Here is a 14479-nt window from a genome sequence, read left to right on the forward strand (position 1 = left end):
CTACAGGGGCAATCCGATGGGCCTTAGCCATTGAGAGGAGAGTGGAACGTTGCATTTTGGCACTCGTAGTCCCGCCGGGTTGAACCACAGGGCTAAGGCGCCTGTGCGGTGATAACACAGCGAGGCATGCTTGGCAGTGGGGACAATTCCTAGTGTCTAAAAGTCACCAGCTGGGCTCCAGAATAATGAATGGGCCCCAATTTAAACCTGGAGATTCCAAAAATAGTAAATTAGAGGGGGAAGTAATTTGCCTTGAGTTTTTCGAGTTGTTCAGGTTCCTGTTTGCTATCTTTTATTCACAATTCCAAGGCAGAAAATTACTAGGTTACATGAAAACTGATATTCTCACATAAACAAAATCATGAACGTTGACAATAGAATGGATCTACTTTCCTGATAGGGCCACCTTGCATAGTGAGAACTATTGGCTCCACAGGGCTTCACTTTGTCCTGGAAGGGAAAGGAATACTGTAGTGGCAGACTCTCCTTTTTAACCGTTTTATATGTATAGAGAAACACAAACAAACAAACCAAAAGCTGCAAAAGGCCTTATCTCTAAGGTGAATAACCAAAGAGCTTTGCATGCTGGGAAGCAACTTTTGTGTAGGACCATTCCTCAGATTTGGGTATTGCAATATTCCCTGTAAACTAGGTCCCTGGGCAGCTGCCCCGAAGAGATTCAAATGCCGCTCAGCTATTTACCAGAGTGCCCACAACAGACAGCATGTGTTTTTACTGGTGGTGCACATTGCACATGCCTCAATACACATAACATGATTTATTCCACACATGGATGGAAAAAAATTAGAGGGAACATTGCAACCTCCTGATACTTGTCATCTCTGGAGCCACACCTATCAAATGGATCATTTGGAATCATAGTATGCTAACCCCTCATCCCTGTTGTCTGAGATTACAAATTAGAAAGTGCTTTGACATTGTAAAGTTCTGTACAACTGAGATATTAATGCACAATAATTAGATCGTTGATGTTTTCTGTCATTTAGAGGATATATATACAGTACTTAAAAAGGAAAACTTATTTTTATCAGTAACAGTAAAACTCCCAAATGAAAGAATGTAACTTGGTTACGGTGGCCCTAAGTTCCATTTTGGCTGGGATAGTCCCTTTTTTAAGATTTATCACAGCCGTCCCGACTATTTAGCAAAAGTGAGCATTTGTCCTGTTTGCTCTTGTTAACTAGATCAGTTGGCAAAAGTAAAGAGCAAGAGCAAACTGGATAAATGCCCACTTTTGTCAAAAAAGTGGGATGTGGTACCGAGTAACATATGGCGGAAAAGTGGGGATGCCAACCCCATGCAGGGGAGAGGCTCAGCTGGAGTGGGAGGGAGGGGGAGAAAGAAAGGGTTCTAGTGTATGGCAGGCCTGTAGGTTTCAAGTGACCAGCTATAGGCATGGGTGGGGGGACCAGCAGGATTCAAGTGACCAGTGGCAGTCTGGGGTGGCACCTTGAGCCAGTAGCTATGGTGCCCCCTCATAGTCCCATGCACTGCCCCATCATCCCTTTGGGAATTATGGTCACCCTACATTTGGTATTTCTACAAAATGCTGCATCTTAAATGATTAAGTGGTGACTCATTACTCTAATCCACTGATAGTCCCATAGATGCATGATGGGCTGCTATTAGAAAGATTGTAAATTTGCAGTAGACAGCCCCTGAATCTAGTCAATTTTCTTATGAACCGTTATAGAATAAATACTTGCTGCATACATCATACAGTGAGAATCCTGGTGAGTGACTTCTTCTCATCCATAAAGTCACAATTTGTCTCCTGCTGCAGCATAAAAAAAAATTACTGGATACTAACACTGGAATCATGGTGACCATCCGTGTGAAGACACAGCAGCCATGTTACTGGTATTGAATGATTGTACAATGTTCAATATTGCCAAACTTAGGAGTTTAATCATGAGTCACATACCAAAATCATCAGATTGTCTTAAAAGTCATGAAATTTTACAGATATTTAAAGTTCTTTATTTTTCTTCTCATTTATGGGCATGTGATAACATTGGCAACCATAGAATCATAGAACACTAGAACTGGAAGGGACCTCGAGAGGTCATCGAGTCCAGTCCCCTGCCCTCACGGCAGGACCAAGCACCGTGTAGAGTAGACAATCTCCGATAGATGTCTGTCTATCCTGCTCTTACATATCTCCAGAGATAGAGATTCCACAACCTCCCTAAGCAATTTATTTCACCACCCTGACAGTTAGGAAGTTTTTCCTAATATCCAGCCTAAACCTCCCTTGCTGCAGTTTAAGCCCATTGTTTCTTGTCCTATCCTCAGAGGCCAAGGAGAACAATTTTTCTTCCTCCTCCTTGTAACTTTCTTTTAGGTACTTGAAAACCACTACCATGTCCTCTCTCAGTCTTCTCTTTTTTAAACTAGACAAGCCCAATTTTTTCAGTCTTCTCTCAAAGCTTATGTCCTCTAGACCTTTAGTCATTCTTGTTGCTCTTCTCTGGACCTTTTCCAATTTCTCCACATCTTTCTTGAAAAATGGTGCCCAGAACTGGACACAATACTACAGCTGAGGCCTAATTAGCGCAGAGTAGAGCAGAAGAATGACTTCTTGTGTCTTGCTCACAACACTCCTGTAAATGCATCCCAGAATCATGTTTGCTTTTTTTGCAACAGCATCACACTGTTGACTCAAATTTAGTTTGTAGTCCACTATGACCCTAGATCTCTTTCTGCAGTACTCCATGATGACTATAAACTTTTTTTAAAAATGAAACCTGAGATGGTTATATAATTACCTGATTCCAAGAGCTAGGACTTTCAGAAAAACACATACTATTACAAAACTCAAGATAAAATCAGGAGAGCTGGGATCACTGTATGGCAGACACCTTTCCTTATTCCTGTTATAATTAACATTTTAATTGCCAGATGACCTAGAGGCCTCAACTAGGTTGAGTCTCCATTATGACAGGCACTGTTCAAATATATAGTAAATGACAATACCCACTACAAAAGCTTTACAGTCTAAAAAACTGCAAAACTACTAGTTTCCTGGAGACGTCCTTGCCTCACCATATTAATTCATATGGATGGATAGAATTAAGAAATATTTCAATAATGTGAGATCTCACCACAGGTTATTTTACCATGTATTTGCCAACAAACAACACTTGTATAATTTAATATTAATATAACACTATTTATCTTTGAAATATTGCATGATATAAAACATCCATTCATCTTCATTCACCAAGACACATGATAAAAAGGTCACCTGATAAAAATCAGAGTTACAAAAGGGTATACCCCTATCACATAACAAAAAATGCAGTAAATCTTATTGACCTAATTTTCTAGATGGGGAACTGAAGCAGAGAATTTTCAGGAGCCAGGGTCAGAGAAACGATCAAAGATTCACTTCAGGTCTGATCTAAAGGACATTTCAGTCAATGAAAAGATTGCCATTGACTGACCACACCAGTTGCCAGTAACAATTTCCAATAATGATATTAACTAGTTTTAATGATAATCTGCTTCCACTCTAAACACAACCATTTCTACTGAAATATTTAATGTGGTCCAAAGTAGTAATAAAGAAAAGCTTTTCCTAGCTTAGAGCAGTGTCATCTCTAAAAATGGAATGCGTTTAAACTCAATCCTTGCATGTAAATACCTCTTTGTTCCAGGCTGGCATTTAATAACTGTACTTTATAGTGAAACAAAAGCTGTAATCAGAGTTACAACAATGAAAGCTGAAGTCACTTCTCTGAACAAAGTGTTACAATTCCCATGGCAACTTTTTCCTACTAAGTCCTTGATAGGTCACAAAATTTGCAGCTGTGTGGGCCAGACGACTTTCAAAATGAACTCCATTCACAATTATTCATACATTTTAATGATTTGTAGTTACCACTGTTTTACTGAAGTTAACATAAGGCATCAGCATTAAAGTAGCAGAAAAAAACAGCCCCCAATTTGGCATTACTTGTGCACCCAAAACTGCCTGAGGAATATTGGTCCAGGATGTGGCTCACAGTTATACTGTGTGCAGAATGAGGCAGAGATCTAGTGGAAAAAACAGCATGTGACCATGTAACAAAACATTGTTTCATTATGTTTAGATGCAAAAAGACAGAATTAAAATTGCACAAAATCTAAATTCTGGCATCTCTTAACTTTCAAGTTCTTGACTTTGTGTCCTAAGTAACATTATTTCAGAATAGCTCCTTTGTATATTTTTTAAAGTAAAAAACAAATTCCGAGATGTGAAACTTTAACAATCCCCTCCTTGTGAATCACCAGTAGAGTCTAAACCAGTGGTGTCTCCAACCTTTTAAACCACAAGATCACTTTTTCAATTTAAGTGCAATGTAAGATCTACCTCAAATCTAAATACCCTTGCCCCGCTTCCTTCCTGCCCCTTCTCTGAGGCCTTGCCCTTGCTCCATCCTTTCTCTGAGGCCTCACCCTACCTGCTCCATCCCCCTTCTTTCCCCAATCTCATTCACTTTCACGAAGCTGGGATAGGGAGTTGGGGTGCAGGCTCTAGTTTTGGACCAAGTTCAGAGTGTGGGAGAGGTTCCGAGCTTAGTCCAGGGTGGGGAATTGGGGTCAAGGAGTGGGTTTAGGGTGCAAGCTCTAGGAAGGAGTTTGGGTGCAGGGGAACTCATATCTGGGGCAGGAGGGAGTTCAGGACTGGGACAGGGATTCAGGATGCATGTTCTGGCTGGGCACCACTTCACTGAGACGACTTGGCCCTGTACCCCTCCTGAAAGCAGCTGGTGTATACAGCAGTGGCGCCATGGCACTATGTGCTGCCCCTCATCTACAGGCACTGAGCCAACAGCTCCTACTGGCCACAGTTCCCTGTTATTGATCATTGGGAGCTGCAGGAGTGGTGTCTGCAGGCAAGGACAGCATGTCGAGACCCCTTGCTCTGGCTGCAGGTACATGCCAGCCACTTCCAAGAGCAGCACACGACAGGTTAGGCATTTTAGAACTCACTACTCAAAGAATTAAATTTAAGTATTAGAGAAATTAACATTATGAAATGCACAGACCAGTCAAAAACCAAAACCAACCCATTTTACAAGCAGTAAAAGTAGTTGTAACGACCCACGCATGTGTTGGGTCAGATGAGAGTGAAGGACAATTGATGTTTGTGAGAATGACAGTCACACACAGTGTGTGAGAGTGACAGAGATTTGCATTGCCTAGCACCCTCCATCCCCTTCTCTCTGTGTGGAGACAGGGTACAGTAGTGGGGGGAGGAGGGACACCCTGACATCAGCAGCCCCCTTCTTCCTTCCACACTCTGCACAGCAAGCAGAAGGCTACCAGTGGGGCAGCTCCAAGGCAGAGGGCAGGAGCAGCATGACAGTGGGCGGAGGGGCAACTGAAGTGCCAGCGTTTGATAGCTTCCTGCCAAACCAGTCAGGATCACCTGTAGGGGCTCCAAGATCTACTGGTAGATCCCAATCTACTGGTTGGTGACCACTGGTCTAAACCCTGAGCCTTCAGCACTATAGCAAATGGAGCTGATATTAACTGGCAGAAGGAAAAGGCTGTTAATCTCTGAGATGGATGAGAACAGGTTGAGATGGGAAAATGAACTAAAGTACTAGGACTCATGGAAGGAGCTCCTTCCACACATAAGGCCCTCAGAGAAGGCACCATGAAAGTGAGAGTAGGGACTGGTTTCCCCACTAACCAGCCCAAGAGTAAACAAACACACACACACATCCTCATGCTTAACCCTTATCTTCTTACATAATAAGCTTTTGGAAACAGAGGCTATTGGTCATATAATTAGCTGGTATAAAGCAGTATAGCACCAGTCAATAAAATCAGTTTACACCAGCTGAAAATCTGGTACTATACTTTAGGTATGTTTGTGTAGTGCCTAGCACAGTGGGGTCCCAATTCTGACTGAAGTTTTTGTACCTTTATGCAATATGAATAAGAACTGAGAATTCCTGGGAGCTGACACAATTCTTGTTGACATTCGGCTCACTCTTCCTTATAAGATAATGAAGTCAGAATTTTCAAAAGTGTATGTCAAATTGGGGAATCTCAATTTTTGGGTGCCCAAGTTGCAACACAGGGTCCTAGTTTTCAGAACTGCTTTATTGTCCACAATTTGGATTGATGTCACTTGAAACTTAGATGCTTTTCATCTCTGAAAATCAGGTCCAAGGTGTGTCAAGTTGGGCACATAAAAATAGAAGCCTTTTTTTAAAAATGTGGGCCTGAGTGAAACCCATGAAAATAGAATCCTTAAAGGATTGGATCAGAAATGTGAATTACTGTATAGCTAACTAGCGGGAGTTACCCGGCATTGCTCAGGAAAGTGGAGGAACAAAATTGAGAAAAACAGTAGTCCATTACTAAATGGACTACTAAATGACTTAGCCACCTGCATTCTGCTACAAAGACCTTTTACATCTGCACTTGAAAGGGAATCCTCTGAACTGTCATTCATGTTAAAATTCGACACTTATCAACAAGGACTTAACAAGTCTTTGAACTTTCTCACCCATTACCAAGACAGTTTCCCCAATTATCACCTGTAATACCATTAACTCACAAACATCCCACTCTCCCTACCTTTAATATCAGCAATTCACAGACACTTACCTTCCTTCCTCCCCCTTCCCACCCCCCCGCATCCCCGTTCTGTTCTGCAATGTGATTTGTCCTTTTCATATTTGTTCATTTTTTTTAAATTGTATCCTTTGGTATATATGGTTGTGACTACTTTCTTCCACTATTTGATCTGAGGAAGTGGGTCTGGCCCACGAAAGCTCATCATCTAATAAACCATCTTGTTAGTCTTTAAAGTGCTACGTTGTCCTGCATTTTGCTTCAACTACCCCAGACTAACACGGCTACATTTCTATCAGTAGTCCATTATTGTTTTTTGAATGCTAGAAAAGTTGCACTGAGTTCTATAGGGATTAAAATATATTTAAAAAGTATAAAACAACCAATTTTACATGCTATCAAAAACTTTATTGTAAACTATATTTTGTTTCATTATTCTTAACAAATATGTACAAATATTTTCCACTTCCAACTCTTGAACATGCAACATAGAGTTGTCCATGTGAAAAGTAAGATGTCTCCAAATCAATTCCAGCTACTTTAAGTGACTATCCTTGCGCTTTGTCAGTATACATTGTTGAGATAACTGAGGTGATGAGCCTGAGGGGAGGGAGGGGGAAGGGAGCCACATGTCTGCCACTGGCGCCCGAGCCCGCCTTCCGCTTTCTTGTCCCTCCGCCGGCCTTAGTGAGTGACTGGCCCCGCCGCTTCCCCCGGGAAGCCGCTTCTCCCCGCACTATCAAGCTCCGTGCAGCCCCAGGGAGAGGCATCGGTCTCTCATCTCTTCCCTCCCATAGTCCCTTAAAATCTTCTCCTGGATAAAACGTTATCCCATGCAAAGTTTGGGCGCGGTAGCTCTTATAGTGTCCAAGTTATTAGCACACAAACATACAAACATTCTCCTTTATATATTAGATTATTCTGATTTGGAATTTTGCCCATTGAGTGCAGAAACACGAAGTATTCCCGCAACATCTGATCCTCTGAGACTCCTAAAACACACTGAATTTAAAAGGAGTTGTGAGGTACGGAGCCTAGGCTCACAGTATTTAATAATTCCTTTTAACTTCACTCTCTTTTCTCCCCTAAAGCTTATGAGGGATAAGAAGAGATCTAGAGGAACAAAGGCAAGATTTTCTTCCCTCACACATTATACATAGTGCAAGTGGGCACAACAGGGGCTCTGCACACTGAGCCATTAATGTTATCAATCTTTGTATAGAAACATAGTCATCTCCTCTAACCCTTTATTTAATGCAAGTGTTCCTTTCAGTAACAAAATGTGTATAGAAACAGTCATCTCCTCTAACCCTTTATTTAATGCAAGTGTTCCTTTCAGTAACAAACTGTTAAGTGTTCCAGTTTTCCAGTTTTGTACTGTAGGCTACTGGTTCACAGATTATTATTACTGGCTCAGCTGAACTTGTTGAAATCTTTTTTTATTAGATTGATTAGAGGCCAACATTTTCATCATTCTTTCCTAGAAAGTGTGTAAGTTAGTTAGACAAAATATATATTAGTGTCACAGCAAACAGGTAGGGTCATTTTTTTATTTTGAAAGTTTATCTTGTACATGGATGCTTGTCCATGTTTTTGCTCCACCAAATGTACATGCCAAGATTCCTTATTTAGGAAGGTTGGAAACTTTTTTATTCTGCTAAGTATCTATCATTTTCCCACTCTCTATCTCCCAGAATTTTTCCGAGACAAATTCTGCATTGGTATATAACATTGACTTCAGTACAGAATTTAGCTCAGATCCCTGTGTTTTCCAGTGGAATAATAAATCTGGCCCTTATTTTTCTCTACTGATGTTGCTATTTATAGCTTTCAAAAACTGGTAGGTATTCCCAGACTAGCCCTTGAGTTCATAGTAAATTGATGACAGACCCCTTTTGTAGTCATTCTTTATGCAGAAATTGTTAATGAGTCTCGTCATTGCAATGCGAAAGGGAGCTTTTACACATAATCTTATCAAGGTTTCTATTTCCAAAAATAAAATTTGTACTCATTAACAATCATGCTTGCACAGTGATTGTCAAGCCAACATTCATCTGCAGATGACAGCAAGTTGCATGACTGAGATATAGCTGGATGTGATTGAAATATGAACATCATAACTGCCCTTATTTAGGTTTTTCATGTTTTGACTTCTTTGGAGATGTTCTTTGAACCCTTTTATAATTTTTCATTGATACTTTTCTATCTTTCAGATCATTAGGATGTTCTATTAGTCTTTAAGGTGCCACAATGATGGATACATAGCAATTCAATACACATGTATAATTGTGATCAGGTTAGCATAGTTGTTTGTTTGGCTTGGGTGGAGGGTTGCCATGTAATAGCAAGTAAAGGTTTGCCCATTCTATTCTTTGAAACAATTACGTGTCCCTAAGTCATTTCATCTTACATATGTCAATGTATTTGTGCTTAAAAGCATTCATTTTACATAGAACAAGTCCTCGTAGACAAAGAATGTTGTTGTTGTAATTCCGGGTTGCCAGGTGTCGAATAGTCTACCGGTTTTTGGGCCTCTGTCCAGTAAAAAAATCCAGAAAATACCGGACACGTGCAGTGTCTGGTATTTCCTGGATTTCTGGCTGGATGCCGGACGGAAGCCTGGCGGGAGCTGGGGGAGTGGCTGGGAGGTGGGGCACGATTGGCGCTGGGAGCCCTGGCTGCGTCTGACATCTTGGGGAGGAGGAGAAGCACTGTCTCTGCTCCTGAGCGCATGGTGCAGCCGCAGCCGGACTCACACATGGTTCTCCGGACTGTGCACGGGACTGACAGCACCCCAGGATCTGCTTGTGCCTGGGTGAGTCCCCCACCTGCTTCCCCCGACCCTTTCTGACCAGCCCCGCTGCCTCCGACCTCCTCCCGGCCTCCTGTGCTTCCTGCCAGTCGGTTCTCCTCCTCCCGATCTCCCCAGGCCAGCTGCACTGCCTTTGATCCCTCCCCCATCTCCCCAGGCCAAGCCATGCTGCCCCCAACCCCTCCCCCATGTCCCCGGGCCAGCCACGCTGCCCTGACCCACCCTCCCCCCATCTCCTCCGGCCAGGCGAGCTGCCCCCGAACCCTCGCCCACCAGCCCCGCCCCCCGGCCCTCCCCATCTCCCGTGGCCAGCTGTGCTGCCCCCGTTCTCCCTCCCAGCCGGTCTCCCCACCACGTGTGTCCGGTATTTTTTCTAAACCTACCTGGTAACCCTAATCCCAGCTCTGTTAACAAAGGAGATCAAAGTGCCTCAAAGGACCATATTCTGGTGGTTAGTAGTTATGGTCAAGTGCTAGACTTGGGAGATGCTGTTCAAGTCAGGTATATGTCATTTTCTTGGTATTTTAAGTAGGAAGATATGCTTACCTTTGTGCTTACCACCATTTCATGAGAAAGAAAAAGCCTGAAATTTGGGCCTGGTATACGGTCTAAGACCTGAACCAAAGTAAGCAAGAGTTATATTATATGAGTAACAAACAGGTCTTGTTAAAAGTAGATGTTTGCCTATAAGTCAGTGTTTCTCCATACTGGAATTTAGCACTGCTAAAAGCACATGAAATATGTAAATACATTCCACCAGGCCAGTACAAGAATATCCCAATTTAGCACATGATAAAATAGTTTTAATAGCAATATTTTGTCTTACACATCTAAGCCAAGTGCCAAACTCAGGTAATGATCCCTTATACAACCCAAGAAAAGACAATGAGGGGCCATTAAAGTTAATGGAAAGACAGAGAGAGAATTGGGAATTTCCCACTTTGAGTATCTTTAGTGACTGAATAAAACAAAAGAACTACAAACATTTTTTTTTAAATGGTAGGAAGAAGTGAAAGGCATCCAGAAATTGAGGGACAGCATCTAGAGGCAGGAAGCTGTCTGTAACAATGGTAGTACATTGGAGGAAATGGCAAAGACAATCGGCAACTTGTGTTAGGATAAGGGGTTTATCTAATAAAGAGGTGTAAAGCCTGAGTTTGCATCTTTCTGTTTATTTTCCGTGTAACTTGTACACATTTGCTCTCTCTTACTATTTATTGCATCTTTGATTCTGTGGGGAGGGAGGACTTGTAAATAAACCTCTTGTTTATTTTTACCCTAAGCAGATCTCTGTTGTGCCAATTGTGTGGAGTGGGACTGGTTTCACATGTTTGGGAGTGATGAAATAGAGTGGGAAAATGCAAAGTGTCTGGTAGTTAAGAATCAGGAGGGAAGGATTTGGGCAGACTTGGGCCTAGAAGATCTATTGGTGTCACCTTCTGTAACCCACACACTTAGGCTACGTCTAAACTGCAGCGTTGTTCCGCAAAAGCTTATGCAAATGAAGCGCGGAGTAGAATATCGCGGCGTTTCATTTGCATAATTAATTAGCAGCCGTTTTTGCGCAAGAGGCTTTTGTGCAAAAGGGAGCTGTGTAGATGTCTCCTTTTTGTGCAGAAACCCCCTTTTGCACAAGAGCTGTTCTGCCTGAAAAAATGAGGAAGAATGGCTCTTGTACAAGAGGGTTTTTTTGTGCAAAAAGGAGCCGTCTATGCAGCTCCTTTTTGCACAAAAACTTCTTGCGCAAAAACAGCCCCTAATTAATTATGCAAATTAAGCACTGTGATATTCTACTCCGTGCTTCATTTGTATAAGCTTTTGCAGAAGAAGGGTGCTATACAGACATAGCCTAAGTGGTTACGTTATGTACTGTGCTAACTCCGGTCCTCTTTGCCCAGGAAGCCAACTGACAACAATGCATGCAGTTGGCTCACGGAATCAGGATCAGTCTCTAGATCAGTTTTCCTAGATTGTTTTCCTTACTGTTACAATTTTTCAGAACAGTCTTCACAAAAACCTGCTTGCCTTAAAAATTCCCAATCTATTTTAGACAATTACTTTAAACTTTCAATTCAGATATACTGAAACCTACCTCAAAAATTGCTTGTTCCGACCCCTTCATATACTGTATATAATTACATCTCCTTGGAAATGCATCCAGCTGCAGTATTTGTAGAAAAGTGATCGTTACTAAGTTACTAATTGTTTTTATTGTGTTTAGTTTTGTATTCAATCCTGCGCCCATTGATTCTAGTAGAATTTCTAGCCAGTGATTTCAATGGGAGTAGGTAGGAACCTGAGGCATTATAAGTGCGTGTGCATTTGCTTTTGCTGTTAGAAAAAGCATAAGGATCATTCTCAAACTGATAGTTAATGGCACTCTTCCATGGGTTCAAAAGAGGAGGTGTACTTTAAAGCAATAGAACCAGCTTTCTAGTCTGTGCTTTGCAGATGTGTGTGGTTTGAGAAGAGATGGCATCTCCATATTTGCAACTAAGGTTTCATTATGAAACTCATTTTGAGCCCCTTTACAACACTCTGAAGAAAAAAATCTTCATTATTTGTACATTTTTAGCCACTGTCAGTAGAATGTTTTCACAGCGTATTTTAATTGCTGTTTCTTATGACAGCGTATTTTAATTGCTGTATTCTTAGCTTAATAGGAAAAGTGAATAATGGTAGCAATTTATAAACTTTTTGTAAGGCAGAAATCTGACTCTGTTAGGGCCTGAATACCCATTGAAGTTAACAGAACATTTCAACTGCCTTCAGAGGGCTTTGTATCAATCTTTCATTTTCTTGATATCTAGGTCATAACAGTCTCTACAGTTACAGTAGAATTGACTGTACAATTTTACTGTGGTAAGAGTCTTTTCAGATTCTCATTGTGATTCTGTGGTTGCAGTTGCTCACTGGTGTGTGTAGTCTGAATGTCTCAATAACCCACAAATGTTTTTCACAAATCCAATAACAATAACCCTTTTCGGGATCTGGCTTATTGACATAAAGTTGAAAAGAAACACATGTGAGTCTTCCACCACAGCTTCAAGTTGGCCACCTCACTGTGCCCTGTCTTCCAGGGTACATCTACACTAGCCCCCTAGTTCGAACTAGGGAGGCTAATGAGGGTGACCGAAATTGCTAATGAAGCACGGGATTTAAATATCCTGTGCTTGATTAGCATATTCCTGGCCGGTCGCCATTTTGGAATCTGACTAGCCCGAAGTAACTGCCCACGTCTACATGCAGCAGAGAAGCGGGATTCCGAGATAAACCCCTTAGTTCAAATTAACTGTTAAATCTCATTCCACGAGGAGTAACAGTAAATTCGAACTAAGAGGTTTATCTTGGAATCCCGCTTCTCTGCTGCGTGGAGACGTGGGCTGTTACTTCGGGCTAGTCAGTTTGAACTAGGGGGCTAGTGTAGACGTACCCACAGTTTCTAAGTTGGACAGAGTTTTTCAGCCCTTCCCAAATTTGGTGCAGCCTTTTTCCTTAGCCCATCCTAGGATCCTGTAGGTCATTCCTCTCTTCTGCACAGCCACTCACACACTTTCCTAGCTGGAGACTTTCACAGGCCTGTGCCTGCCTTGAGATCTCCTCTCAAACCAGCCCCCTACTGCTACTGCTGGCCTTCCTTCCTCCATTAACCAAGTTTTCCCTGGTATATCAGGATGGGGCTAATAGAACAGGGCTGACTAGCATAAGCCTCTGGGCATTAAAGTTCCATGTCATCCCATTACAATTATGCTACCTAATTCACTAGTCTGGCTTCAAAAAAGGAGTATGAAACTTAAGAATCATCCCAGACTACTAATAAGGGACTGATCATACAGTCATTCGAATAAAGGAATTTTGCTAGTTTAGGGACTGCAAGACTGAATCTGTCATAGTATATAAAATTAAATGCTGTCTTAAACAGAAAGTGTTTATTCAATAAAACTATAAACTCAGACACAATCAGACTTCCCACGCTACTTGAGTTCCGGCTTTGTCTCCCTTGTCTATAGAGGATTACATCCTCAATGCAGCATGCAGAGAGAGTGTCTGAATAACGTATCAGTAGGGTCTTATGAGAGATTCTGTGCACTTGGAGGCTGCAGCTTTAATCATGGAGGCAGGGTTTCTGGCACTTGGATAGGAGCATACTACTGGGGGAAGAGGGAGAAATGTGACAGATCCTAGAGTCCAAAGATCTTTTGGCAATGTCTACACTTGCAATTGGTCAACAAAACTTTTGTCATTCATGGGTACTTAACTCCCCTCCCCCGGAATGACAATAAGTTTTGCAGTGGCAAGTGCAAGTGCAAGCGTGAGCACTTTCCTGCCAGCAAAGCAAAAGCTGCTTATGAGAGGGTAGAAATATTTTGTTGGCAAAAGTGCAGACAAACAGCATTCACACACACTGACTTTTAGCAACAGTGCTAAAAGCTGCATAGGGTATTGTAGCTATACCGTTGGCAACTGAAACACTAGTACTTGCATCAGCCATGGAATGTATGCCTGGTTTGTTACCATGGTATGCTGAAGTCTCAATGGAACCATGAAACCAATGATATACCTGGAATATAGCAACAATATTTTCATCCTCTGATAAGACAAGATAAACTCTCTCACAGATTTCCACCAACACTTCAACCACCACTGTCGATGCATTAAGTACTCTCTAGAGCCGTGTTTCTGAACCTTTTTTTTATAAAGTAACCCTTTAAAAAATTATAAGTACCCTCAGTATCTACAGCTTTCAGACATACAACATTTTTTTCTACCATTGCAACACATTTGTTTAAACAACTTAATTGTAGCTGGGTGGGCAATGAAATTTTGGGGTGTAAAAAGTACAAATATAATAAAGCACTGTAAAACTTAAAACAAAAATTCAGTTTTCTCCAAACTTCAGTTGTGTTGATGTACTCCCCGAGACTTCTCTCAAATACCCTTGAGGGTACTCGTACCACTGGTTGAGAAACACTGTTCTAGAGCACTCTCATAGCAGCAGCAATTTCTTGGACACCATTAACCCAGTCAATAATGGAATCCTGTAGACAGCCGTATACAAAAAAACCCTGA

At 41.7% G+C, this 14479-nt stretch overlaps 1 protein-coding gene across 1 annotated transcript in view; it reads right to left on the bottom strand.

Moving 5' to 3' along the window:
• Window positions 1–14479, bottom strand: part of PLEKHA1 (pleckstrin homology domain containing A1) — a 96907-nt gene that overhangs the window by 71689 nt on the left and 10739 nt on the right. The window lies entirely within an intron of this gene.

Source organism: Pelodiscus sinensis, chromosome 8 (assembly GCF_052426305.1).
Source record: "Pelodiscus sinensis isolate ZL-2025 chromosome 8, ASM5242630v1, whole genome shotgun sequence".
Taxonomy (NCBI): domain Eukaryota; kingdom Metazoa; phylum Chordata; order Testudines; family Trionychidae; genus Pelodiscus; species Pelodiscus sinensis.